The sequence below is a fragment of the Anolis carolinensis genome, unplaced genomic scaffold, assembly GCF_035594765.1.
Source record: "Anolis carolinensis isolate JA03-04 unplaced genomic scaffold, rAnoCar3.1.pri scaffold_11, whole genome shotgun sequence".
Taxonomy (NCBI): Eukaryota; Metazoa; Chordata; class Lepidosauria; order Squamata; family Dactyloidae; genus Anolis; species Anolis carolinensis.
In genome coordinates this window covers 15,948,185-15,973,951 of record NW_026943822.1, presented here as the reverse complement: position 1 = coordinate 15,973,951, position 25,767 = coordinate 15,948,185, and the positions used below count along the sequence as shown (strand labels likewise).

The following is a 25,767-nucleotide window of genomic DNA, read 5'->3' as shown; positions in this document are numbered from 1 at the left end:
GTATTTTGCCCATTTTAACGCAGGAGGGGGGGAAAGATGATTCACAGCCTACTTGCTATATAAACAGCAGGGGATGCAGAGGCAGTCAGAAACCTTCAGAATGAGAAAGAAAGCTTGTTAAGCAGATGCAAATGCACAGCTTGGCTTTCCATTCCCTCCACAGGTTCAAGGCACACTTCTGGTTGCCACGAGCTTAACCAAGTGATTGGTATCATAATGCAGTCCCCACTGGAAGTGTGAGTCCATTCCAAGAATCGCTAATAGGTTGCAATGGAGTCAACCTTTACCTTGGCCAATGCCTTTTAGAGAATTTCTGTATCTTTCAGCATGACTCTGTGGTCACCTTCCACGGAAGGACTTAAAAGATTGCTAGAGGAAGGCTATTTCCAGAAATCTCTTGGACCTCCTCCAGTGTACCTTGATGAAGTTGACCATAGAATCACACTGGACTGCCTAGATATTCCTAGAGAGAACGTTTTAATCAAATCTGTGAACAATAATATCTGCAAAAGTCATAACCACACATGTGGAGACACAACTGTACTATTGCCCCATAAAATGTGGAAGGACTGTGATGGCGCGAGTGGCATCATCTATATGTCGAACTGTAAGTTGCAAGATTTGAATTGTATCATGCCTGATTTTGCCTTTACCCTGTAAATGTAGTTGGATTGATTGGTTATTTATAGCTGTCAATCAATGTTGTTTGCACCAGTTAGATTGGTTCCTCATCTCAATTGTTTGGCTCCACCTCTTCCTGGAGTAGGACAGTGTTTCCTCCTTTCATTCCACCATCAAGCTTTCTACCAGATGGACGTGAGAGAGAAACTTGGCTCTAAAAGCCCTTGATTAAGTTACCTCTCAGGCACCAATTCTGGGGTTCTTACCCTTGAGACTTATGCTTCATGTCCAGGGCCAACCTGGACAACGTTGAGGAGTCTCAAGCGCCTTCAAATCAGTTCTTTGGCACCAGAGGAAGACTGTGTCTTCAAACATAAACCATTTGGACTGAGGCTGAGGATTGCTCTGGCATTCACAGCCTTTGAGAAAGAGGGACCTGGAAAAGCTTCTCAGCTGCAGAGCTCCTTGGACTTAAGACAACCAAAGACTGTAATGTATATTTTTCTTTACCCCTTTGAAACTTCCAGCTTATTGGGATAACCTTTTGTGAACATTGAAACCAGTTTTGAGTTATCTACAGTGTTTTGGTCCTTGGGAGTTCCAGTTTCCCTAAAGGAGGGCAAGAAGCAATCCCCTGGGGAAAGATGTCACGTCCATGCCTCTTTCGTTAAGAGTTATAGCCTCAGGCGCGACGGCACAAGGACAACTATAGTGTGAAAGGGCTTCAGGGATGTGCCACAATCTGGAGTCTAGATGCTCTTTTGCCCTGGTCTTAATTGTCTACCATCTATACACCTAATAAAAGTGAAAATCTGTGTATGGCACAAGTGTCCACTCACACACACAGCCTCCAGCCTCCACACACAAGCTATAGTTCCCAGTGCTGTGGACTCACTAAGTCACTCTCTCCCAGGACATTGCAGGTTACAGCGAGCACATCCCAGTGTTACTTTCTCCATTTGCATGACCCCACCCACTGCCTCTCCCTTAACTCTTTCCTATGACACACAGCACATGGAGGAATTGATCAGCAACTGAACATACTGGAGGGGTTTGGGGAGAATTCACCATAATTTATAGGAGTTGTAGAGACTGGGATTATACTCTGGAGTATCGTGGCAAAGACAAAGCAGAATTGATAATACAGTAGAGTCTCACTTATCCAACACTCGCTTATCCAATGTTCTGGATTATCCAACGCATTTTTGGAGTCAATGTTTTCAATACATTGTGATATTTTGGTGCTAAATTCGTAAATAAAGTAATTACTACGTAGCATTACTGCGTATTGAACTACTTTTTCTGTCAAATTTGTTGTATAACATGATGTTTTGGTGCTTAATTTGTAAAATCATAACCTAATTTGATGTTTAATAGGCTTTTCCTTAATCTCTCCTTATTATCCAAGATATTCGCTTATCCAACATTCTGCCGGCCCGTTTACGTTGGATAAGCGAGACTCTACTGTACTAGGCTAGGTGAACCAATGGTCTCAGTAAATAAACTTTCTGATGACTTCGACATATTTTGCACTTTGGCCCAGATCCTTTGAATTCAACCCATGATTTTATAATTTTATTTTTCTTTGTGATTTTTATGACTGTTTTTATCATTACTTGATGTTTTTTGTTGTTTATTGATCTGTTTATTGTTCTGTTTTTATATTGTCGGGTCTGGGCTCGGCCCCATGTAAGCCGCCCCGAGTCCCTTCGGGGAGATGGGGCGGGGTATAAGAATAAAATTATTATTATCATTATTATTATTATTATTATTATTATTATTATTATTATTTTATTATGACACAGCAAACAAGATAGATATGCTGGATTTCATATCACAAAATCACAAGTCGAACACTTCCCAAGTGTCTAGGACTGTGTGATGTGTTTTCGGATGATGCGCGCAGATCCCAGCAGGGTGGCCTTTTGCAGCTGGCAGATCGTAATTTTGTCAATGTCTATTATTATTATTATTATTATTATTATTATTATTATTATTATTATGTCTATTATTATTATTATTATTGACACAACGACGTTGTATGACACAGCAAACAAGATAGATATGCTGGATTTCGTTTCACAAAATCACAAGTCAAACACTTCCCAAGTGCCTAGGACTGTGTGATGTATTTTTGGATGATGCGCGCAGATCCCAGCAGGGTGGCCTTTTGCAGTTGGCAGATCGTAGTTTTGTCAATGTCTATTGTTTCCAAATACCGGCTGAGATCTTTTGGTACGGCACCCAATGTGCCCATCACCACCGGGACCACCTGCACTTATTATTATTATTATTATTATTATTATTATTATTATTATTATTATTATTATTATTTTCCATGTTCTTACAATCAAGCTCGGGCTTTGCTGCATGATATCTGAATGCTCAAGATTGAATATGCTGTTGGTCTGGTATTAAATGGCATTGTTATGAACCACAAAGGAATAAAACCATACACAAATATTTTGATCAATTCAGCACAACCCGCCAATTGTGCTGATCAACTTGTAAATTGCTGCTATCACAGGTTTTCGCAACAGTGCCAAGGAAATCATTACTCAACCAAGTGCCCCCATATACGGTGTGCACCACAATGCAAATAGACCCAGTGATGGCTTGGATATGATAATTAGGGAGCAGCGGGATCATTACCTGCAAGTTAATGCAGCAGATCTATTGCTCAAGCGGGCTCCATTCCTCTCACAATGCATCCCGGGAAAAACTGGATGCCAGTCTTGCGACGTACAGCTGAATGTTAATAGGTTCCTCTCGATGAGAAGCTAAAGAGCATCATTTCTCATGTGCTGTTGCTGAGAGGGTGGAAGAGCCATGCCAAAGAGATGAAGAAGGATGCTGGCATGATCGGTTCCGTCCCATCAAAATCAATGCCATGCAGCCCCAAGGACAAGCAGGAGCTGAAATAAGAAATAGTTACTCAGTAAGTAAATGCACACACAGACACATGTAGACGGGGAAAGGGGTGTTTGAGGGATTTCTATAATATATTGTATATACTGTATATATCCCAGGTTCAAACCCCGGGAGCAACGTGAGCACCCTGCGCTGTTAGCTCCAGCTCCTGCCAACCTAGCAGTTCGAAAACATGCCAATGTGAGTAGATCAATAGGTACTGCTCCAGTGGGAAGGTAACAGTGCTCCATGCAGTCATGTCAGCCACATGACTTTGGAGGTGTCTACGGACAACACCTGCTCTTCGGCTTAGAAATGGAGATGAGCACCAACCCCCAGAGTCAGACATGACTGGACTTAATGTCAGGGGAAACCTTTACCTTTACTGTCTATACTTCCCACAATATCTTTGCGTGCTCATTTTCCACTACTTTTGCAGGTTTGTGATTCCACCAGTTCTTTGCTGCTGGGAGGTGGTACTTGAGGCATAAGTTTCAATGAGTTATTTGGGCCACATAGTTGTGCCTCTGTTTGTAGTCTGTCTGTGCGATTTTCTGGAGTCAATGTTTTCCCAGATTTTGTGTGGTAAAATTAGGTGCCTCGGCACCTAATTTAGGATTGTTGTTGTTGTGTGCCTTCAAGTCGTTTCAGATTTAGGTCAACTCTAAGTCTAAAGTTTAGGACAGGGGCAGATCAATGACCTTGGAGGGCCACATCCGGCCCATGGACCTTAATTTGGAGACCCCTGACCTAGAAGAATCCTCCACCTTGTGCAATTATGGAGCAGAACAAACTACTCCGCATCTGTATGCTTGCCCACCATGCCCTGCCTCATGCACAGAGGAAGAACTGTTTAAAGCTACAGACAATGCAGTCGCTGTTGCCCGTTTTTGGTCTAAACCTATATAGCAGCTTGTGATCCCTTTCATTTATCAGTTTTAAACATATTATCTTTATGCAATGTTTTTGACACAAAATACTGTAAGTACTGTATATACTCGAGTATAAGCCTAGTTTTTCAGCCCTTTTTAAGAGCTGAAAAAGCTCCCCTCGGCTTATACTCGAGTGAGGGTCCTGGTTGGCTTCTATTCAGGTCAGCTTATACTTGAGTATATAGGTATTCAGAGTTGGACAGTCTTATCTTATTAAAGTCTTATTATTATCTTAAATTACAGTTTTACATAAATACTAGCTTTGCCCGGCCATGCGTTGCTGTGGCTTATGGGAATCCTTTGTTGGCCAGGTGGAATAACAGTGAATAGCCTTGTAGTCTCAAAGCCTGGCTGTTTTCTGGAGTAGATGGAGCTTTTTGTCGTATGAACGTAGAGGCATGGAAGAGGGGTTGTGCTGCCAAGTTTAGTGTTTCTGGGATGTGTAGTTTTGTTGTTTTGTCCTAGGCCGAAATTTCATTACCCTTTTATATATAGATAGATTCAAAAACATTTAACCTACTGATGTCCCAAATAATGCAATTTTATTAATATCTATTTTTATTTTTGAAATTGACCCGTAGCTGCTGCATTTCCCACCCTCGTCTTATACTCGACTCAATAAGTTTTCCCAGTTTTTGTAGTAAAATTAGGTGCCTTGGCCTAGATTCGGGTCGGCTTATACTCGAGTATATACGGTAAGTCTCCCCAAAAGGGACTCAAAGTGGCCTTCTCACAACACAAACTTCAACTGCGAGGTGGAGTATTTTGCCGTTTCTATAGTGTTGTTTTTTCCAACAACTCCTAAGCCGGTTGGCAATCAACATTTTTTAAATTTCCCACATAGAGATGGGCAAAATGGCCAATTTCTCCATGTGATGTTAATCTCTGTTGCCCATTTTTGTTGCCCGCTTGTAAATAAAACAATAGCCATGTCATTATCTGAACCCATTCCACAATAAAAGGAAAGCAGGATTCTGGCATGGGGAAAGGTTTTGTTATAAAATATTCACGTTGCACACATACACAAATTCTACAAAAATTACTGTTACCCTCTTTTCCCCATGATGCATATTTTAGATAAAGGCAGAGAAAGAACAGGGAGACAATGAAAGAAACATGTACTTTGCCAATAGCTAGTTTTTCTGTGGTTTAATGTGGAAGTTTCTCTGTTTTGTTGAGTTTCTTTTTAAAAAAAAAAAATCCCTGTCTGAGAGCAACACGAGTGTCCCTAATACACTAACAAGCAACTAGAATTCAGCTGCAACTGAAATGACAGAAGATCAATAGAAATGCCCATGACAGAACACGGCGCCTCTCCACTGTATCTGGAAATGCATTAAACATAATTAGCAATGAAGCTCATAATACAAGAAGCTCTTTGACGTTTCAGTGATTTTTATGTTTATTATTCCTAATGCCAAAGAAAAGAGCCGCAGCAGACAAATAAGATCGAGTCGGCTAAACCTTAGTTCCGCTTAGAACAGCACTTTGGCCAGGGAGAGCGCACTTGCATTGCGTCGGCAAAAGCAAAAGGATCCCAGACCAGGTTAGTTTTAGTTCAGAGGCATAATGGTAGTGACTGGCATTCTCTACTAGGGAAGGAGATTACTTTATTTATTTATTTATTCATTTGCAGTATTTATATTCTGCCCTGAGCAGATTACTACGCATACATCTACATAGCAAACATTCAATGCCATTAGACATATAGATTGAGAGGCAATTTAACATTTTCCAGCTTCCGGCTACATGAGTATATGCTCGATTCTAGACACAGAGGGAGCTGACGCTTCACCGTCCACTTGTGACACCGAGTCCTTGATGGTAGTACTCCCTCATTCCTTTCCTTGTGGTGTCATAAATTACTGTATATACTGTTGTAGATGAAGGGAGAGATAACTCCCTTCAACAACACGGATTTACCAAAAACAAGTCATGCCAGACTAATCTGATCTCTTTTTTCGATAGAGTTACGAGTTGGGTCGATACAGGGAATGCTGTGGATGTAGCGTACCTGGATTTCAGTAAGGCCTTCGACAAAGTCCCCCACGACCTTCTGGTAAACAAACTAGTAAAATGTGGGCTAGACAAAACTACGGTTAGGTGGATCTGTAATTGGCTAAGCGAACGAACCCAAAGGGTGCTCACCAATGCGTCGTCTTCATCATGGAAAGAAGTGACAAGTGGAGTGCCGCAGGGCTCCGTCCTGGGCCCGGTTCTGTTCAGGATCTTTATTAACGACTTAGACGAAGGGTTAGAAGGCACGATCATCAACTTTGCAGACGACACAAAACTGGGAGGGATAGCTAACACTCCAGAAGACAGGAGCAGAATTCAAAACGATCTTGACAGACTAGAGAGATGGGCCAAAACTAACAAAATGAAGTTCAACAGGGACAAATGCAAGATACTTCACTTCGGCAGAAAAAATGGAAATCAAAGATACAGAATGGGGGACGCCTGGCTTGACAGCAGTGTGTGCGAAAAAGACCTTGGAGTCCTCGTGGACAACAAGTTAAATATGAGCCAACAATGTGATGCGGCAGCTAAAAAAGCCAATGGGATTCTGGCCTGCATCAATAGGGGAATAGCGTCTAGATCCAGGGAAGTTATGCTCCCCCTCTATTCTGCCTTGGTCAGACCACACCTGGAATCACACTGCGTCCAATTTTGGGCACCACAGTTGAAGGGAGATATTGACAAGCTGGAAAGCGTCCAGAGGAGGGCGACTAAAATGATTAAGGGTCTGGAGAACAAGCCCTATGAGGAGCGGCTTAAAGAGCTGGGCACGTTTAGCCTGCAGAAGAGAAGGCTGAGAGGAGACATGATAGCCATGTACAAATACGTGAAGGGAAGTCATAGGGAGGAGGGAGCAAGCTTGTTTTCTGCTGCCCTGCAGACTAGGACACGGAACAATGGCTTCAAACTACAGGAAAGGAGATTCCACCTGAACATCAGGAAGAACTTCCTCACTGTGAGGGCTGTTCGACAGTGGAACTCTCTCCCCGGGCCTGTGGTGGAGGCTCCTTCTTTGGAGGCTTTTAAGCAGAGGCTGGATGGCCATCTGTCGGGGGTGCTTTGAATGCGATTTCCTGCTTCTTAGCAGGGGGTTGGACTAGATGGCCCATGTGGTCTCTTCCAACTCTACTATTCTATGATTCTATGATTCTATGAACTCAAGAGAGATCCTTCTGAGAGGCCAAAAAGTCTGGTTTATTATTTCAGCTGAGTCTCTGGAAGTGGAATCTCTTCCAAAAAGCAAACCAGAGAGACGATCAAGGTGTTGCCTTTTATACATTTTCAGACAAAGAACATGCTTCTACATACATCTCATCATTAGTACGTCACTTCACATGCTTACATACATGGGCATAAATATGCACAATCAGCATTTTCCTATCTTAAGTACTCTTAAAAGCGTGTAGCAAGTCACAGACACCAAAAGAGAGATCCATCAAGAGGCCACTCTTGACCTGTCAAGCTGTACTAGGAACCAATTCACACTGGAATGTATAGAAAACTGCCCCCCCCCTTCTCCCAGCTTGTCCTGTCAGCTTGTGCATCACTAAAATTTAACACAGTATCTGATTTTTCTACATTTCACTGCTTCTAATGTGCATACAATATATGTCTAAAAATCCATATTTTTCAGTTCCTCATCAATACTCGAGTATAAGCTTAGTTTTTCAGCTCTCTTTTTAAGACTGAGAAAGCCCCCCTTGCCTTATACTCGGGTGAGGGTCCTGGTTGGCTCATATTTGGGTCAGCTCATACTCGAGAATATATGGTACATTTATTATTTTTCTCTATTATTGTTGCTACTATTACATTTATTTTACTCTATTATTATTAATAATAATACATTTATTATTTCACTCTGATCTTATTATTATTGCATTTATTATTTTACTCTATTTATTATTACATGTATTATTTTCCTGTATTTATTATTATTATTATTATTATTATTATTATTATTACATGTATTATTTTACTCTGTTATTATTAAAAGGATACATAAGCACAATTAGATTGAAGAAGATGAGAATAATGATTTGATCAAAGATGGACAGAGTCAGACATGACTGGACTTAACATCAGGGGAAACCTTTACCTTTACCTTTTATGGTTTATTTTATGTTCCTGCATTTAATATTTGCCGTATATATGTTGTGCTCCGCCCTTCGGGGTGAGAAGAGCCGAATATAAGTGTTTTAAATAAATAAATAAATAAATAAATAAATAAATAAATAACACTGGAGGCCCTTCCACACAGTTGTATAAAATCAACATTGAACTGGATTACATGACAATGTGGACTCAGATAACCCAGTTCAAAGCAGATATTGTGGATTATCTGCCTTCATATTCTGGGTTATATGGTTGTGTGGAAGAGCCCTGGCTCATTGGCTAATGAGGCCCCTTCCACACAGCTGAATAAAATCCTGTATTTTCTGCTTTGAACTGGAATATATGGCAGTGTGGACTCAGATAATCCAGTTCAAAGAAGAAGTTGTGGGATTTTCTGCCTAGTGTGGACCCATCTAATGAAGTTTGACTGCACTGAATTGCATTATACGAGTCCAAACTGAATTATATGGTAGTGTCAATCCAGCATCAGTGGAAGGTAATGATAAATAAATGTTATCGGGAAATAGAACAACAACTACCGTATATACTCGAGTATAAGCCGACCCGAATATAAGCTGAGACGCCTAATTTTACTACAAAATAACTGGGAAAACATTGACTCCAGTATAAGCCGAGAGTGGTAAATTTCAGAAATAAAAATAGATACCAATAAAATTACATTGGTAATTTTGGACCCGAATATAAGCCGAGGCACCTAATTTTACCACAAAAAAATAGATACCAATAAAATTACATGAATTGAGGCATCAGTAGGTTAAATGTTTTTGAATATTGACATCAAGCTCAAATTTAAGATAAGACTGTCCAACTCTGATCGAATCATTATTCTCCTTTACTTACAATTACAAATGGCCCTTTGAAGGCAACTATAAGGTTGATGTGGCATTCATGAAAAGTGCTTCTCCAGATAGTACTTATGGCAGTCATGAATTTGGGACTAAGGCAGATGTAGCAAAGATGTAGCTGAGCAAAGATGTAGCTGACATTCCAGCCAAAGCTGAATTAAAGCATTCTTGGCAACCTAGAAGCAATTTTTAATCCAAGAGCAGAAAAAGTAGAGTTCGAGGTATGTTATGAATCCTGAATTCAGTTGTCTACAATCTAACTTTGTCTGGACTGAGGCTCAAATTGCTAACTCACATCTAGGCCATCACTACATCTAGGACAGGCAGGAGGAGGAATTATATGTTACTTTTTTGGACTACAGTTCCCAGATTCCCTCAAAAGATTATGGGCAATATGTAGTCTGTAAGCCACGTGTGACTTTTGTAAATTTTCTCAGTTTTGATGAAAATGTTCTCTCTAGGCATTTCTAGGTCCTTCAGTGCAACTCTATGTTGTGCTGGAGAGCACAGAGATTCCTAGGCCATATAAAATCCAGATTATCCACTTTGAACTCAATTATAGTGTTTTTTAAAAAAGGCCTCCTATGTTCCCCATTTTTCCTCATTCTGAACATAATGATTCAAATTAAGACAACTATAAGGATCAGAGGGTTGTTGTATGTCTTTCGGGCTGTGTGGCCATGTTCCAGAAGTATTCTCTCCTGACGTTTCACCCACATCTATGGCAGGCATCCTCAGAGGTTGTGAGGTATGGATAAACTAAGTAAGGAAAGGAAAGAATATATATCTGTGGAGAGTCCAGGGTGTGGCAAGAGTCCTTTGTCACTGGGAAGCCAGCATTAATGTTTCAGTTAATCACCCTAATTAGCATTGGAAAGGTTTTGTCTCTTGCCTGGGGGTACCTTTGTTAGTCATTAGCTGTGCTCTGCCCTCAGAGTGTTGGGTCCCATCCACTGTTTTGATTTTAGAGGGTTTTTTTAAATACTGGTAGCCAGATTTTGTTCATTTTCATGGTTTCTTCCTTTCTGTTGAAGTTGTCCACATGCTTGTGGATTTCAATGGCTTCTCTGTGTAGTCTGACATGATAGTTGGAATGGTCCAGCATTTCTGTGTTCTCAAATAATATCCTGTGTCCAGGTCAAGTGCTCTGCTATTGCTGATTTCTCTGGTTGAATTAGTCTGCAGTGCCTTTCATGTTCTTTGACTCTTGTTTGGGCGTTGAGTTTGGTGGTCCCTATGTATACTTGTCCATAGCTGCATGGTATCCGGTAGATGAACCAACCTGGACACAGGATATTATTTGAGAACACAGAAATGCTGGACCATTCCAACAGCTATCATGTCAGACTACATAGAGAAGCCATTGAAATCCACAAGCATGTGGACAACTTCAACAGAAAGGAAGAAACCATGAAAATGAACAAAATCTGGCTACCAGTATTAAAAAACTCTAAAATCAAAACAATAGATGGGAACCAACACTCTGAGGGCAGAGGGCAGTTAATGACTGAACAAAGGATGCCCCCAGGCGAGAGACAAAACCTTTCTAATGCTAATTAGGGTGATTAACTGAAACGTTAATGCTGGCTTCCCAGTGACAAAGGACTCTTGCCACATCCTGGACTCTCCACAGATATATATTCTTTCCTTTCCTTACTTAGTTTATCCATACCTCACAACCTCTGAGGACACCTGCCATAGATGTGGGCGAAACGTCAGGAGAGAATACTTCTGGAACATGGCCACACAGCCCGAAAGACATACAACAACCCTGGGATCCCGGCCATGAAAGCCTTCGACAACACAACTATAAGGGTGGCTTGCTTCTTGGACGGACAGTCTTGCAGAATTGGGCCACTGGGACATTTTAATGAGAAGGGATGACCTGAAACTATTCTCACATTTTCGTATATCCCCGAAGCTTAACGGAAATCCTCCCGATAGGTTGGCAGGAATGTCATTATGCAAAGGGATCTCGCAGCACCATTGAGACCAACGGCGAGAAAGACCTTGGGAGCAGAAGCTTTAGACTTAAGTCTCTGAAAGCTTAGGCTACCCAAGTCTTTTCTCCCAACTAGTCTCAAAGGTGCAACAAGATCCCTTTGCATACTGATGTTCAACTAACACAGATGTCTTTGAATTGATAGGAATGGAGAGAAAAGGGGATAAATTCTCCCAGTCTAGTTATGAGCTTGATTTTGAACAGTTTCTCAAGAGGTTGCTGTGGGTTTTTGGGGGCTGTATAGCCATGTTCCCGTAGCATTCTTTCCTGGGTCAAGGTAGAACTCTTTTCCAACTCGGTAACGACAAAAATCTCCCATTCCCTTGTTAAAAAAAACTCTCCCAATAACATCAGAAACATAGCTATCAAGATGTCACTGTGTACCAGATTTACATCTCTAAGTACAAGATCTGAGCCTAAATTTTCAGCATAATTAGTAATTAGTGGCATTTAGTTGTTGCTTTTGGAGAGTCAGCTTGGAGCATTTGGGATGACTTTGCGTTTAAGTTTATTTTTACAGTAATAAAAAACGTATTTGAAAGTAATATCTGCCACCAAGTAGCACAGCACACTGCTCTTTCAATAATAAGGAATAGCGGCAATTTCCTTTTTTTTAAGCAACCAATAACAAGCAATGAATTATTTTTCAAAAGTCACGGGCCACGTTCGGCTAAACTGAAGGTGCAAAACCCATCCTTCTACCTGATCAGCTAGTACATAACATCCAAGCAGCATCTGGACTAAACATCATTGCCAAATAAGTCCATTTTGTCTAGGAATCGGTTGCTTCCCGACACATTTGGACACTCTTTCCTCCTGCCTTCATCAATTCTACAGTGCATATACACTGCAGAATTAATGCAGTTTGATACCACTTTAATTGACATGGCTTCAGTGTGCTGGAATCCTGGGTTTTGTAGTTTGGTGTGGCATCAGCACTGTAGAAGCCAAGGCTAAAGAACTTTTAAAACTACATTACTGACATGACTCCATGTCAGTTCAGGTGGTATCAAGTTGCATGAATTCTACAGTATGGATGCAACTTTTTTTCAAAACTGATATTGCGAAATTGCACTCGAATACAAATAAAGCAGAACAGAAGTAATGTGGGAAGGGGTTTACAAGGATGATATGTGGAAGAATGATCTCAGTATCACAAATTGCCAAATTGAGGCAACTGTGCAAATGAAGAGAGGTGGGATATCAAAAGGGTTCAACTTCTCTCCTCTTTTTTATTTTCCCTAATAAAAAATATATTTTAAAAAGGGTTCAACTTGGAGCCCCAGTGGCACAGTGGGTCAAAGCACTGAGCTGCTGAACATGCGGACCAAAAGGTTGGTGGTTCGAATCTGGGGAGTAGGGTGAGCTCCGGCTGTCAGCCCCAGCTTCTGCAAACCTAGCAGTTAGAAAACATGCAAATGTGAGTCGATGAATAGGTACCGCTCCGGCAGGAAGGTAATGGGGCTCCATGCAGTCATGCCGGCCACATGAACTTGGAGGTGTCTATGGACAATGCTGGTTCTTTGGATTAGAAATGGAGATGAGCACCAACCACCAGAGTCGGATACAACTAGACTTAATGTCAGAGGAAAACCTTTACCTACCAACTTGGAATATATATGCTAGCATTGATACTGCAATTGTAGCAGAATAATGGTTCACTCAAGGAGCCCCAGTGGCGAAGTGCGTTAAAGCGCTAAGTTGAAGACCGAAAGGTCCCAGGTTCAAACCCCGGGAGTGGCGTGAGCGGCCGCTATTAGCTCCAGTTCCTGCCAACCTAGCAGTTCAAAAACATGCCAATGTGAGTAGATCAATAGGTACCGCTCTGGTGGGAAGGTAATGGCGCTCCATGCAGTCATGCTGGCCACATGACCTTGGAGGTGTCTACGGACAACGCCGGCTCTTTGGCCTAGAAATGGAGATGAGCACCAACCCCCAGAGTCAGACATGACTTGACTTAACGTCAGGGAAAAACCTTTACCTTACCTAGCAGTTCACCCAATAGTCCAAAATATGCCACGCTACCCGAGTCATGCCAAAAGCTTTACCGAAATAGCCCCTTGGATGTCATGGTAGCCATGAAGTCCTGAACTGGACATGTTAAGGTTGGGCAAAGCTAAAGTAGATTTTTGGATATGGTTTACTAGCTCCATGAAGTTTTTTTTAAGCTTCGGAGGAGAAACTAATTAACCGCTGAAAGGGAAGGGAAGACGCACAAAAGAAATTGCATAAACAAATCCATCCTGCAAATGGATAAACCCACCTTGGAATGAGAGCATTAAGCATCTCTGTCAATATACTATTTTAAAGGCAGTCCCTTTAAAAAATGCGAACAAACTTCCCCGGCTAATCATTCATTTCTCAATCAAGAAAAGAAATGGGAAAAGCTCATAGTTGGACTCAAATATACAGTAGGAAGGTGCTGCCACCTACAGGGGTGAGGGACACCAAGATGCTTTGAGTCAATTCCTGTGTTTCTGAAGTTAAGAGGGAATTGTAAATCTTTATGAGCCCCATCCACACATGAGATAGAGGTAACACAGCATGCCCTCCAACTTTTCCCAAATGAAAACAGGACACAGTTGGCTAAATCACATCAGAGCATGTTCAGGATGGCCAAAGTTATCAATGAGAAAGAACACACAAACTCAAAGAGGCTGCGGCAATTTGCTTTTGCTTGAGTCTACATCCGTAGTTCCCAACCCATTTGTCGCGGACCAGCAGTGGGCCAGACTAAAATCCAGTCTGTGAACCTCCTTTATTTGTTTTATTCCATTTATTTTATCTCTGCTCCTTTCTGCAGAGCTGACCATTGCATTGGATAGACCACATCAGCTCTGCATTATTAAATATTTATTGATTAATTAATTTAAAACATTTACTGTATATACTTGAGTATAAGCCTAGTTTTTCAGCCCCTTTTTTAAGACTGAAAAAGCCCCCCTCGGCTTAGACTCGGGTCAATGGATAAATGAGACTCTACTGTGTATATGTGTGTGACTGTGCCCGGCCACGCATTGCTGTGGCGAAGTATGGTGGTATGGGAAATAAAGTATTGAGGAATTGGTGGTAGTTAAGGTAAAGGGTAAAGGTTTTCTTCTGACATTAAGTCCAGTTGTGTCCAACTGCACACTGAAGTGGATTATATGGCAGTGTGGAGTCAAGATAATCCAGTTCAAAGCAGATAATATAAGATTATAAATGGGTTATATAGCTGTGTGGAAGAGCCTTGAGTCTACACTGCCATATAATCCAGTTAAAATCAGATAATCTGTATTTTATAGGCAATGTGGAAGAGGCCTAAGTGAGGCCTAACTCTGCCTGTCCCCTGGGCTGAGTGGGTTGCTAGGAGACCAAGTGGGCGGAGCTCATTATTCAACATATTCGCTTATCCAACATTCTGCCGGCCCGTTTATGTTGGATAAGTGAGACTCTACTGTATGTGTGTGTGTGTGTGTGTGTGTGTGTGTGTGTGTATGTATATATATATATATATATATATATATATATATATATATATATATATCCTATGTATATATTTGAATGTTCCTGTGACAGAGCTCAAGACGGCTCAGATTTACACAACTAAAGGGACAACTCTGTTTCAATTTTGGCTTATGGAGCCTTAACAAACACTCATAAAGAGAGATAAGAAACTATCTGGCAACCCTGACCTTTGCATTGCCCTTGGACTAGTAGTGGTTTTTTAAGAAACAGAAATCCCCCAAACCAGAACAGTTTAACGCTTACATTAGCGTGTTTTCAGATGACGAATGGCTCACTTGTTTGATAGCATGCGGTTTTAAATGTAGCCATACTGTGCCCACATTTCTTTCTGATCTGCACTTACATTTTCATTTGCTTTTATATGTTGTTGGCAACGGCTGCCAGCCGTTTCCATTTGGGGAGCTGCTTGCTCAAATGCAGAAATTTCAAAGTTTTCTTTCTAATTCCCTTCCTCTCTCCAATATCTCCCAAAAAGAGATACCAACTTAGGCATCTTCCAAAGCAGGTGGCAAATTGGAAATGGGGAGCAGAGCAATTCTATGGGGAACGTGCGGACGAAAGCAATGTCATAAATAGGTCTTGTGTCAGCATTCGGCATAACGTCTTGATATGTGTCATCATGAATTATATATAATTTTCAGATTGATCATATCTTCCACCGATCGGGGACATTGCTTCTCTGAGTGAGCTTCCGTCGTGGCTTAAAAGATTTACTGGTACATTGAAATTCCTCGTCTTGGAGATTGAGATGAACTTTTGAAACTTGAGATAAGAACTATAAATCTGTGGGTGAATTTTATTAAAAAAAAACAACAACATACAAAGAAACAATTTCTATTTCTCAAAATGTGCATTTGATAGCACGATGGAGTGCAAAGAATCGTTCTGTTTTGACAAAGTAATGATATCACATCCATTCTGGCAGAGATGTCACATTATTACGGAAGTAAAATTTTAGGGGCCTTTCACACTACATCATTATAGTGTTATGATTCCACTTAACCAGCCATTGCAATCTCCTAAGGCAGTGGTTCTCAACCTCTGGGTCCCCAGATCCAGTTTGGTTATTTGGGGTGCGGATTCAGAAAATTGCATTGGATAGACCACATCAGTTCTAGTTTCTGATACAGAACATATGCCATCCAGTATCGCCATCTGCTCGCCCACTGAAAAATTGTGTATATTTATAATTATTTTATGTCCCGGCATGGAATGCTTACCGTATACATGTTGCGCTCCGTCTCGAGTCCCCTTCGGGGTGAGAAGGGCAGAATATACTGTATATACTCAAGTATAAGCCAACCCGAATATAAGACAAGGCACCTAATTTTACCACAAAAAAACTGGGAAAACTTTGATTCCAGCATAAGCCGAGGGTGGTAAATTTCAGAAATAAAAATAGATACCAATACAATTACATTAATTGAGGTATCAGTAGCTTAAATCTTTTTGAATATTTACATCAAGCTCAAATTTAAGAGAAGACTGTCCAACTCTGATCCAATCATTATTCTCATCTTCTTCAATGTAAATGTGCTTACGTATCCTTTTAATAATAATAGAGTAAAATAATACATGTAATAATAATAATAATAATAATAATAATAATAATAATAAATACAGGAAGATAATGCATGTAAAAATCACGATATGCCAACTGCAAAAGGCCACCCTACTGGGATCTGCGCGCATCATCCGAAAATACATCACACAGTCCTAGACACTTGGGAAGTGTTTGACTTGTGATTTTTTGATACGAAATCCAGCATATCTATCTTGTTTGCTGTGACATAATAAAATAATAATAATAAATACAGGAAAATAATGCATGTAATAATAAATAGAGTAAAATAATAAATGCAATAATAATAATAAGATCAGAGTGAAATAATAAATGTAATAATAATAATAATAATAATAATAATAATAATAATAATAATAATAATAATAGAGTAAAATAAATGTAATAGTAGCAACAATAATAGAGAAAAATAATAAATGTACCCTATATGCTCGAGTATAAGCTGACCCAAATATAAGCCAGCCAGGACCCTCACCTGAGTATAAGCCGAGGGAGGCTCTTTCAGTCTTAAAAAAGGGCTGAAAAACTAGGCTTATACTCGAGTATATACAGTATTTGCTTTCAACTGGATTATATGGCAGTGTAGACTCATAGAATCCAGTTAAAGTAAAATGGATTCAGAAACTGGATTATATGGCATTGTAGACCCAGCCTTACCCTTCCAAAAAGTCCAGGAACATCTTTCAACTCCAATTTTCCCTACTACATAGACAGCTCCTTATATCTACAGGGATTATGTGATGTTGTCATCCCAACAGACAACTTATTTTCTCCTTGTGATGTTTGATGGTTAGAAAGCTTGCGAATATACTTTGACATTGCAACGGTAGTCACCGCAAAAATAAAATCCCTTGATGCCCTACGGAACGTGTTGCTACCCAACAGGCATTCCTTTCTTCTCCAAAAATGAAAAATCCACAGCGATAGAGCCTTGCATGTGTTTCTACTTGAAGGAATATTGTCCGCTAAGATTTCGAAGCAGTCGTGGGGGTGGAGCAGAAGAGATGAATCCCGATAAGAGAACAATATTGGCTGCTTTTCAAACCGAACGAACGCTTGCTAGATGTTGCAGCTGGGAAAATGCAAAGCCTGGCCTTCCACGACGGGACCTCTTTCTCAAAGGCCCGCACTTTCCAGATGATAAAAGCCGACAAGCCAAATGCCACCGTTGTGTTGAATAAAAGCGGCTATCAGTTAAAATGAAGCAACACTGCCGCCGAAATCTTTATGTCTAATCTGAAACATAATGCTTTAAACCAAGTTAATTTCCAGCAGCTATAACACCGATGTTACAGAGAATAGCATATTCCTGATCCATCATAAAAATGATGGAAGGCCGACAATGGAGATATTCAAACAAACAAGAGCCAAAGATCACCTTCACACAAAAGCAGTGATAGGCACTTTCTCCTTCGCATACATCAAAGCCTTGGAAGTAGGGACAGCAAAATAGGACTTAGACTGAATTGGTTATGAACTGAGCAAGGTATCTAATACTACAAGGAATGTATCACAGAAAATGCAAAAAGTGGTTTGTTTACCTATCCATCCAATGGATTGTTCGCATGCAAAATGGAGAAATGGGCACACGTTGACACATGCTGCGCATCTAAGGTAACATATGCATGGAAATCCAAAGGCTCAAATCATTGTCACAATCTATATCTATATATATAAAAGGGTAATGAAATTTCGGCCTAGGACAAAACAACAAAACTACACGTCTCAGAAACACTAAACTTGGCAGCACAACCCCTCATCCATGCCTCTACATTCATACAACAAAAAGCTCCAGCTACTCCAGAAAACGGCCAGGCTTTGAGACTGCAAGGCTATTCATTGCTATTCCACCTGGCCAACAAAGGATTCCCATAAGCCACAACAACGCATGGCCGGGCACAGCTAGTACTGTATATAAAAGGGTAATGAAATTTCAGCCTAGGACAAAACAACAAAACTACACATCCCAGAAACACTAAACTTGGCAGCACAACCCCTCATCCATGCCTCTATGTTCATACAACAAAAAGAAAAGAAAAATAAAGTCCTAATTAGAGGGAGAGGAATAATTGTTTTTATCCAATTGCTGCCAGTTAGAAGACTAAGCTCCGCCCACTTGGTCTCCTAGCAACCCATTCAGCCCAGGGGACAGGCAGAGTTAGGCCTCACTTAGGCCTCTTCCACACTGCCTATAAAATACAGATTATCAGATTTTAACTGGATTATATGGCAGTGTAGACGCAAGGCCCTTCCACATAGCTATATAACCCATTTATAATCTTATATTATCTGCTTTGAACTGGATTATCTTGACTCCACACTGCCATATAATCCACTTCAGTGTGCAGTCGGACACAACTGGACTTAATGTCAGGAGAAAACCTTTACCCTTTACCTTAACTACCACCAATTCCTCAATACTTTATTTCGCATACCACCAGACTTCACCACAGCAACGCGTGGCCGGGCACAGCTAGTCTATATATATAAAAGGGTAATGAAATTTCGGCCTAGGACAAAACGACAAAACTACACATCCCAGAAACACTAAACTTGGCAGCACAACCCCTCATCCATGTCTCTACGTTCATACAACAAAAAGCTTCAGCTACTCCAGAAAACGGCCAGGCTTTGAGACTGCAAGGCTATTCACTGCTATTCCACCTGGCCGACAAAGGATTCCCATAAGCCACAGCAACGCATGGCCGGGCACAGCTAGTGTGTGTGTGTGTGTGTGTGTGTGTGTATTCTCTCTCTCTCACACACACACACACTGTATATTTCTTCCCATCACATGAGGGCTGCAGTTAGCAGTTTGAAGCCGCAAGTCTGGGTGAGCTCCCGACTGTAGCCCTGACATCTATATATATAAAAGGGTAATGAAATTTCGGCCTAGGACAAAACAACAAAACTACACATCCCAGAAACACTAAACTTGGAAGCACAACCCCTCATCCATGCCTCTATGTTCATACAATGAAAAGCTCCAGCTATTCCAGAAAACGGCCAGGCTTTGAGACTGCAAGGCTATTCACCACTATTCCACCTGACCAACAGCAAAGCTAGTTTCTTATAAAATGAGAACCAGTTGCTCTCTATATAAACATGTGCTGAACCTTCCCATGAGAGACATGGGATGGAGGAAAAGTGTATTATAGACATGATTAAAGAACATAATTGAAGATATATGAAGTGGTAATATACAATACTTGTTGCTAGAATGCTAGAACGTTTTTTAACCCAGATAGGACAGTAAGAAAAAGACTATACAGGGCTAGATTATGAGTCCCCTTCAGGGGAGATAAACTGTGGTATAAATAAGTATAATAGTAAAGGTAAAGGTTTTCCCCTGACATTAAGTATAGTCATGTCCGAATTTGGGGGTTGGTGCTCATCTCCATTTCTAGGTTGGCAGAAGCTGGAGCTAACCGTGGGCGCTCACTTCGCTCCTCAAATTCGAACCTGGGACCTTTCGGTCTGCAAGTTCAGCAGCTCAGCACTTTAAAACACAGTACCATTGGGACTCTACAGTGCATATTAAACACCATCCAAACCTTCAAGCAGTTCCAGGAGTTCATACATAAGCATAATAATAATGATGATAATGATAATGATAATGATAATAATAATAACAACTATTATATAATAACAAAGTGAAGAACCTGCTTTGATTGAAGTCAAAAATCAGAAACTCCTCAAAACACAGCAGACAAAGAATCAGTACAAGAAAACTGCACTACAAACTAGAGCTGACAGCTGGCACAACAAAACACTGCATGGAAAGTTCCTTGACAAAACTGAAGGAAAAGATGACAAGGAGAAGACCTGGCTCTGGCTCACAAATGGGACCCTGAAGAAGGAGACAGAAGGCCTGATCCTTGCAGCCCAGGAGCAAGCCATCAGAACAAATGCAACTAAGGTCAAGATCGAAAAATCAGCTGATGACCCAAAATGCAGACTGTGCAAGGAAGCTGACAAAACCATGGATCATATCCTCAGCTGCTGTAAGAAAATCGCACAGACAGACTACAAACAGAGGCACAACTATGTGGCCCAAATGATTCATTGGAACTTATGCCTCAAGTACCACCTCCCAGCAGCAAAGAACTGGTGGGATCTCAAACCTGCAAAAGTCTTGGAAAATGAGCACACAAAGATACTGTGGGACTTCCGAATCCAGACTGACAAAGTTCTGGAACACAACACACCAGACATCACAGTTGTGGAAAAGAAAAAGGTTTGGATCATTGATGTCGCCATCCCAGGTGACAGTCGCATTGACAAAAAACAACAGGAAAAACTCAGCCGCTATCAGGACCTCAAGATTGAACTTCAAAGACTCTGGCAGAAACCAGTGCAGGTGGTCCCGGTGGTGATGGGCACACTGGGTGCTATGCCAAAAGATCTCAGCCAGCATTTGGAAACAAATGACATTGACAAAATCACGATCTGCCAACTGCAAAAGGCCACCCGACTGGGATCTGCACGCATCATCCGAAAATACTTCACACAGTCCTAGACACTTGGGAAGTGTTCGACTTGTGATTTTGTGAAACGAAATCCAGCAAATCTACCTTGTTTGCTGTGTCATAATAAAATAACTTTATTTTTATATACCGCCTCCATCTCCCCAATTGGGACTCAGAGCGGCTCACACGGGGCCAAGCTCAGCAAATCGTACAACATCATAAAATGAACAGTTAAGACAAGCATCACATTAAAAAAACTGAAATCACTTCTACCTCTGCCAGTTTCATAGTGACCTAAATGGTCAGTATACGGCAGATGCACCCTGTTTTGCATTGTCTCGCTGGTGGGAGGAGGATGGATGTATATAACCCTTCGCCATCCTATGCTTTAGTGTCACAAAACTGCATTCTTTGGAATGGCTGCCTGGATTTTAGGGTGGCTTTTGAGTTTATTTGTGATCATGGTAATGATGCCACAATAGCAAATATGTAATACCAAACAGTTATGAGGTTGTAAACCCAGTTTACGACACTCTTAACTGCCAGCCCTGGAGTGACTCAATGCCTTTCCCCAAAAAATTCTGGGCAAGAGCAATTTCTGTATTTTTAGAACAACTGAAGCTAAAGGAAGCGTAGATGTTCCAGATGAGAAGACTGCATGGATACGGGCTGTGGCGCAGGCTGGTGAGCAGCCAGCTGCCAGCTGCAACAAATCACTCTGACCAAGAGGTCATGAGTTCGAGGCCAGCTCGGAGCCTGTGTTTGTCTTTGTCTCTGTTCTATGTTAAGGTATTGAATGTTTGCCTTATATGTATAACTAGCTGTGCCCGGCCACGCTTTGCTGTGGCGAAGTATGGTGGTATGGGAAATAAAGTATTGCGGTATTGGTGGAGTTAAGGTACAGGGTAAAGGTTTTCCCCTGATATTAAGTCCAGTTGTGTCTGACTCTGGGGGTTGGGGCTCATCTCCATTTCTAAGCCGAAGAGTCGGCATTGTCCATAGACACCTCCAAGGTCATGTGGCTGGCATGATTGCATGGAGCGCCGTTACCTTCTTGCCGGAGCAGTACCTATTCATCTACTCTCATTTGCATGTTTTCGAACTTCTGGGTCGGCAGAAGCTGGGGCTTTAGATAATCTGTGAAAGTGGCCTAAGTGAAGCCTAACTCTGCCTGTCCTCTGGGCTGAGTCGGTTGCTAGGAGACCAAGTGGACGGAGCTTAGTCTTCTAACTGGCAGCAATTGGATAAAAACAATTATTCCTCTCCCTCTAATTAGGACTTTATTTTTCTTTTCTTTTTGTTGTATCAACCTAGAGCCGTGGATGATGGGTTTGTTACCAGGTGAGAGTATAGCGGAATCAGTAGCGTCCAGTTAACACCATGTGCAAAGACACTCACACCAGGCAGAGGAATTTAAAAGAACAAAGGAACTTTACTCTTGCTTATTGAGTTGAAATATAAAACAGTTATGCAATCTTACAATGTCCATGTAGTTGCATAAGATCAATAACCAATCAATCAGCATTCAATATATACAGCATAGCATATTCAAAACTACTACTTGACCGTAGCTAGAGAGCCCTGTCTTTTTCTGTGCTCTCCCTCCAAGCTCAAATTCCAACTGACAATCTCAGCCACCTGCCATCAAACAGATACATTGTTTTAGGCGTGGCTTTGCCTCTGCAAAGTTGAGCTCTTTTGCAGAGTTCCCTTTGCAAACCAACTTTGCAAGGATTTCTTTACACACACACACATATAGCAATTTGGCGCAATAGGGTTGTGTAGTCAAATTTCGAGGTTGGGGGGCCTGTAGTTTTGTTGTTTTGTCTGCTGCCCTGATGCCATCACTCTTTTATATATATAGATGTGATCTGCCCTGAGTCCCCTTCGGGGTGAGAAGGGCGGAATATAAATACTGTAAATAAATAAATAAAATAAATACATTCCCAAATAGCTTGAAGAAATGGGCCACCAATCTCATCCATTTATATCAGATACAGAATGTAGGAGGAGAGTGCATGGGGAAACTGAGTCAGAGGATACTGACAATATTATTAAAGTGATGCTGATAAAATTAACTTCAGGGTATTTGCATAAGGTTTAGAAGAGACATATACGGATTTCGTGTTTAGATTTGGGTCCCATCTTCAAGATTATGCATATGCAACTACAGTAGAGTCTCACTTATCCAACGTTCTGGATTATCCAAGCCATTTTTGTAGTCAATGTTTTCAATATATCATGATATTTTGGTGCTAAATTCGTAAATACAGTAATTACAACATAACATTACTGCTCATTGAACTACTTTTTCTGTCAAATTTGTTGTATAACATGATGTTTTGGTGCTTAATTTGTAAAATCATAGCCTAATTTGATGTTTAATTGGCTTTTCCTTAATCCCTCCTTTTTATCCAAGATATTCGCTTATCCGAGCTTCTGCCGGCCCGTTTAGCTTGGATAAGTGAGACTCTACTGTGTTATTAAAGTGGTGCTGATAAAATTAACTTCGGGGTATTTGCATAAGGTTTAGAAGAGACATATACGGATTTCGTGTTTAGATTTGGGTCCCATCTTCAAGATTATGCATATGCAACTATTCCAAAATCCAAAAAAAAATCCCAAACAAGCATTTTCAATCCAGGATATTCAACCTATACTAAATATCTCTCACTGATGCGGATGTATCCATTTAGTTTACCACTGGAGCTCAAGATAAAGCCTACCTTGTTAAATAAAGAATACTATATCAAAAGATGAAAAGGACAATATAATAATGCCTTGCCAAATCTCGCTGGGGATATTTTTCTTCCCGCATTTCATAAACAGCTTCCGATTCTGCATATAGTCTTGTACTCTTTGTGAAACACATTTATTAAAATGGACCAGAGTGGAGATTTTGCACATGATGAGAAGTCAAGGCTGGGCCCGGAGGAGCAGAATAAGCTTGAGTTTGGCTCAAGGGGATTTGGGTGGGATGAAAGTCCAACCAGGGATAGGATAAAGTGCACAGTATTAAAAAAACAACAAAAGCTCTCACAACAGAGAGCCTTGCTTATTAAAATTTTGTTTCTGCACGTCACCAGCCAGATCCAAACAAATGGTCGTTCTTGTAAAAGGTTTGTAGGCACCTTTGAAACTAGGGAATTTGTCCAGTCATGCAGTACGTCTTTTCCACTGAGTGCCAGTTGTCTTTCTGAAATGAATAATGTTCTGAAAAAGTTAATGAAAGTACTGTATAAGGAATTCTGGTTTTCCCAAGGAGAAGTAGGCATGGCAAATAGCACAGTAGAATCAGAGGCACAGCACCATACGATCTCTTGGGAATTTTAGATTATTGATCTGGTGCAATGTATCCTAGATTTAGAAAACCAAACCATTTGTTCTCTGGGTGGGAATCTAGTGTTATTGTTGATTCTGGAAATTGTGACTGAATTTTCAATAATAATAATAATAATAATAATAATAATAATAATAATAATAAAAAACAAACTTTTATTTATACCCCGCCACCCTCTCCCATAGGGATTCAGGGCAACTTACAAATACAGTAGAGTCTCACTTATCCAACACTCGCTTATCCAACGTTGGGGTTGGGGGGCCTGTAGTTTTGTTGTTTTATCCGCTGCCCTGATGCCATCACTCTTTTTTATATATAGATAACTAGCTGTGCCCAGCCAAGTATGGTGGTATGGGAAATAAAGTACAGTAGAGTCTCACTTATCCAACACTCGCTTATCCAACATTCTGGATTATCCAACACATTTTTGTAGTCAATGTTTTCAATACATCATGATATTTTAGTGCTAAATTCGTAAATACAGTAATTACTACATAGCATTACTGAGTATTTTTTCTGTCAAATTTGTTCTACAACATGTTTTTGTGCTTAATTTGTAAAATCATAACCTAATTTGATGTTTAATAGGCTTTTCCTTAATCTCTCCTTATTATCCAACATATTCGCTTATCCAACGTTCTGCCGGCCCGTTTATGTTGGATAAGTGAGACTCTACTGTAGCACACAATGGTGCTACAAACATATAAATACAGTATATCAACATTGGAGCTCCCGGTGGCACAGCATGTTAAAGTGCTGAGCTGCTGAACTTGTGGACTGAAAGGTCGCATGTTCGAATCGGGGGAGCGGGGGGAGCTCCCACTGTTAGCCCCAGCTTCTGCCAACTTAGCAGTTTGAAAACATGCAAATGTGAGTAGATCAATAGGTACTGCTCCAGTGGGAAGGTCATGGCACTCCATGCAGTCATGCCGGCCACATGACCTGCGGACAATGCCGGCTCTTTGGCCTTGAAATGGAGATGAGCACCAACCCCCGGAGTCAGACATGACTGGACTTAATGTCAGGGGAAACCTTTACCTTTAGAGGCTGGCCTCAAACCAGTTACAGGATTCATAATATTCACAGCTTCATGGCAATGTATGAATCAGGGGTTTTCCCCCCATCTCCTTCTGAGATGGATATGTGCAGATAGCCAGAGCTTCTGTCTCTTAATCAGTTTTGCATGAGATGTGATATACACTTAGTTGTGCTAATGCACATAACTGAATTACTACACACATTTGCAGCATGTGTCATCTAAACACTGTGTTGTCAAACTGCCTTCAAACTGCATTACGTGGTGAGTGTAGATGTGCCCAAGGAGGAGTCTGATCACAAGACTGAGCAGAGCCCCGACATTGTGACCTACACGTAAGATACGGGATCTTGGCACATTTGTTTTTGGAA

The 25,767-nt window shown here is 40.9% G+C and overlaps 1 long non-coding RNA gene across 1 annotated transcript in view; it reads right to left on the bottom strand.

Moving 5' to 3' along the window:
• The window catches only part of LOC103280972 (uncharacterized), a 214,086-nt gene that overhangs the window by 132,716 nt on the left and 55,603 nt on the right, over positions 1-25,767 (bottom strand). Inside the window, exon 2 of the long non-coding RNA XR_507540.3 lies at positions 3,274-3,536. This is a non-coding gene — a long non-coding RNA (uncharacterized LOC103280972). The remainder of the gene's footprint in view (positions 1-3,273; positions 3,537-25,767) is intronic.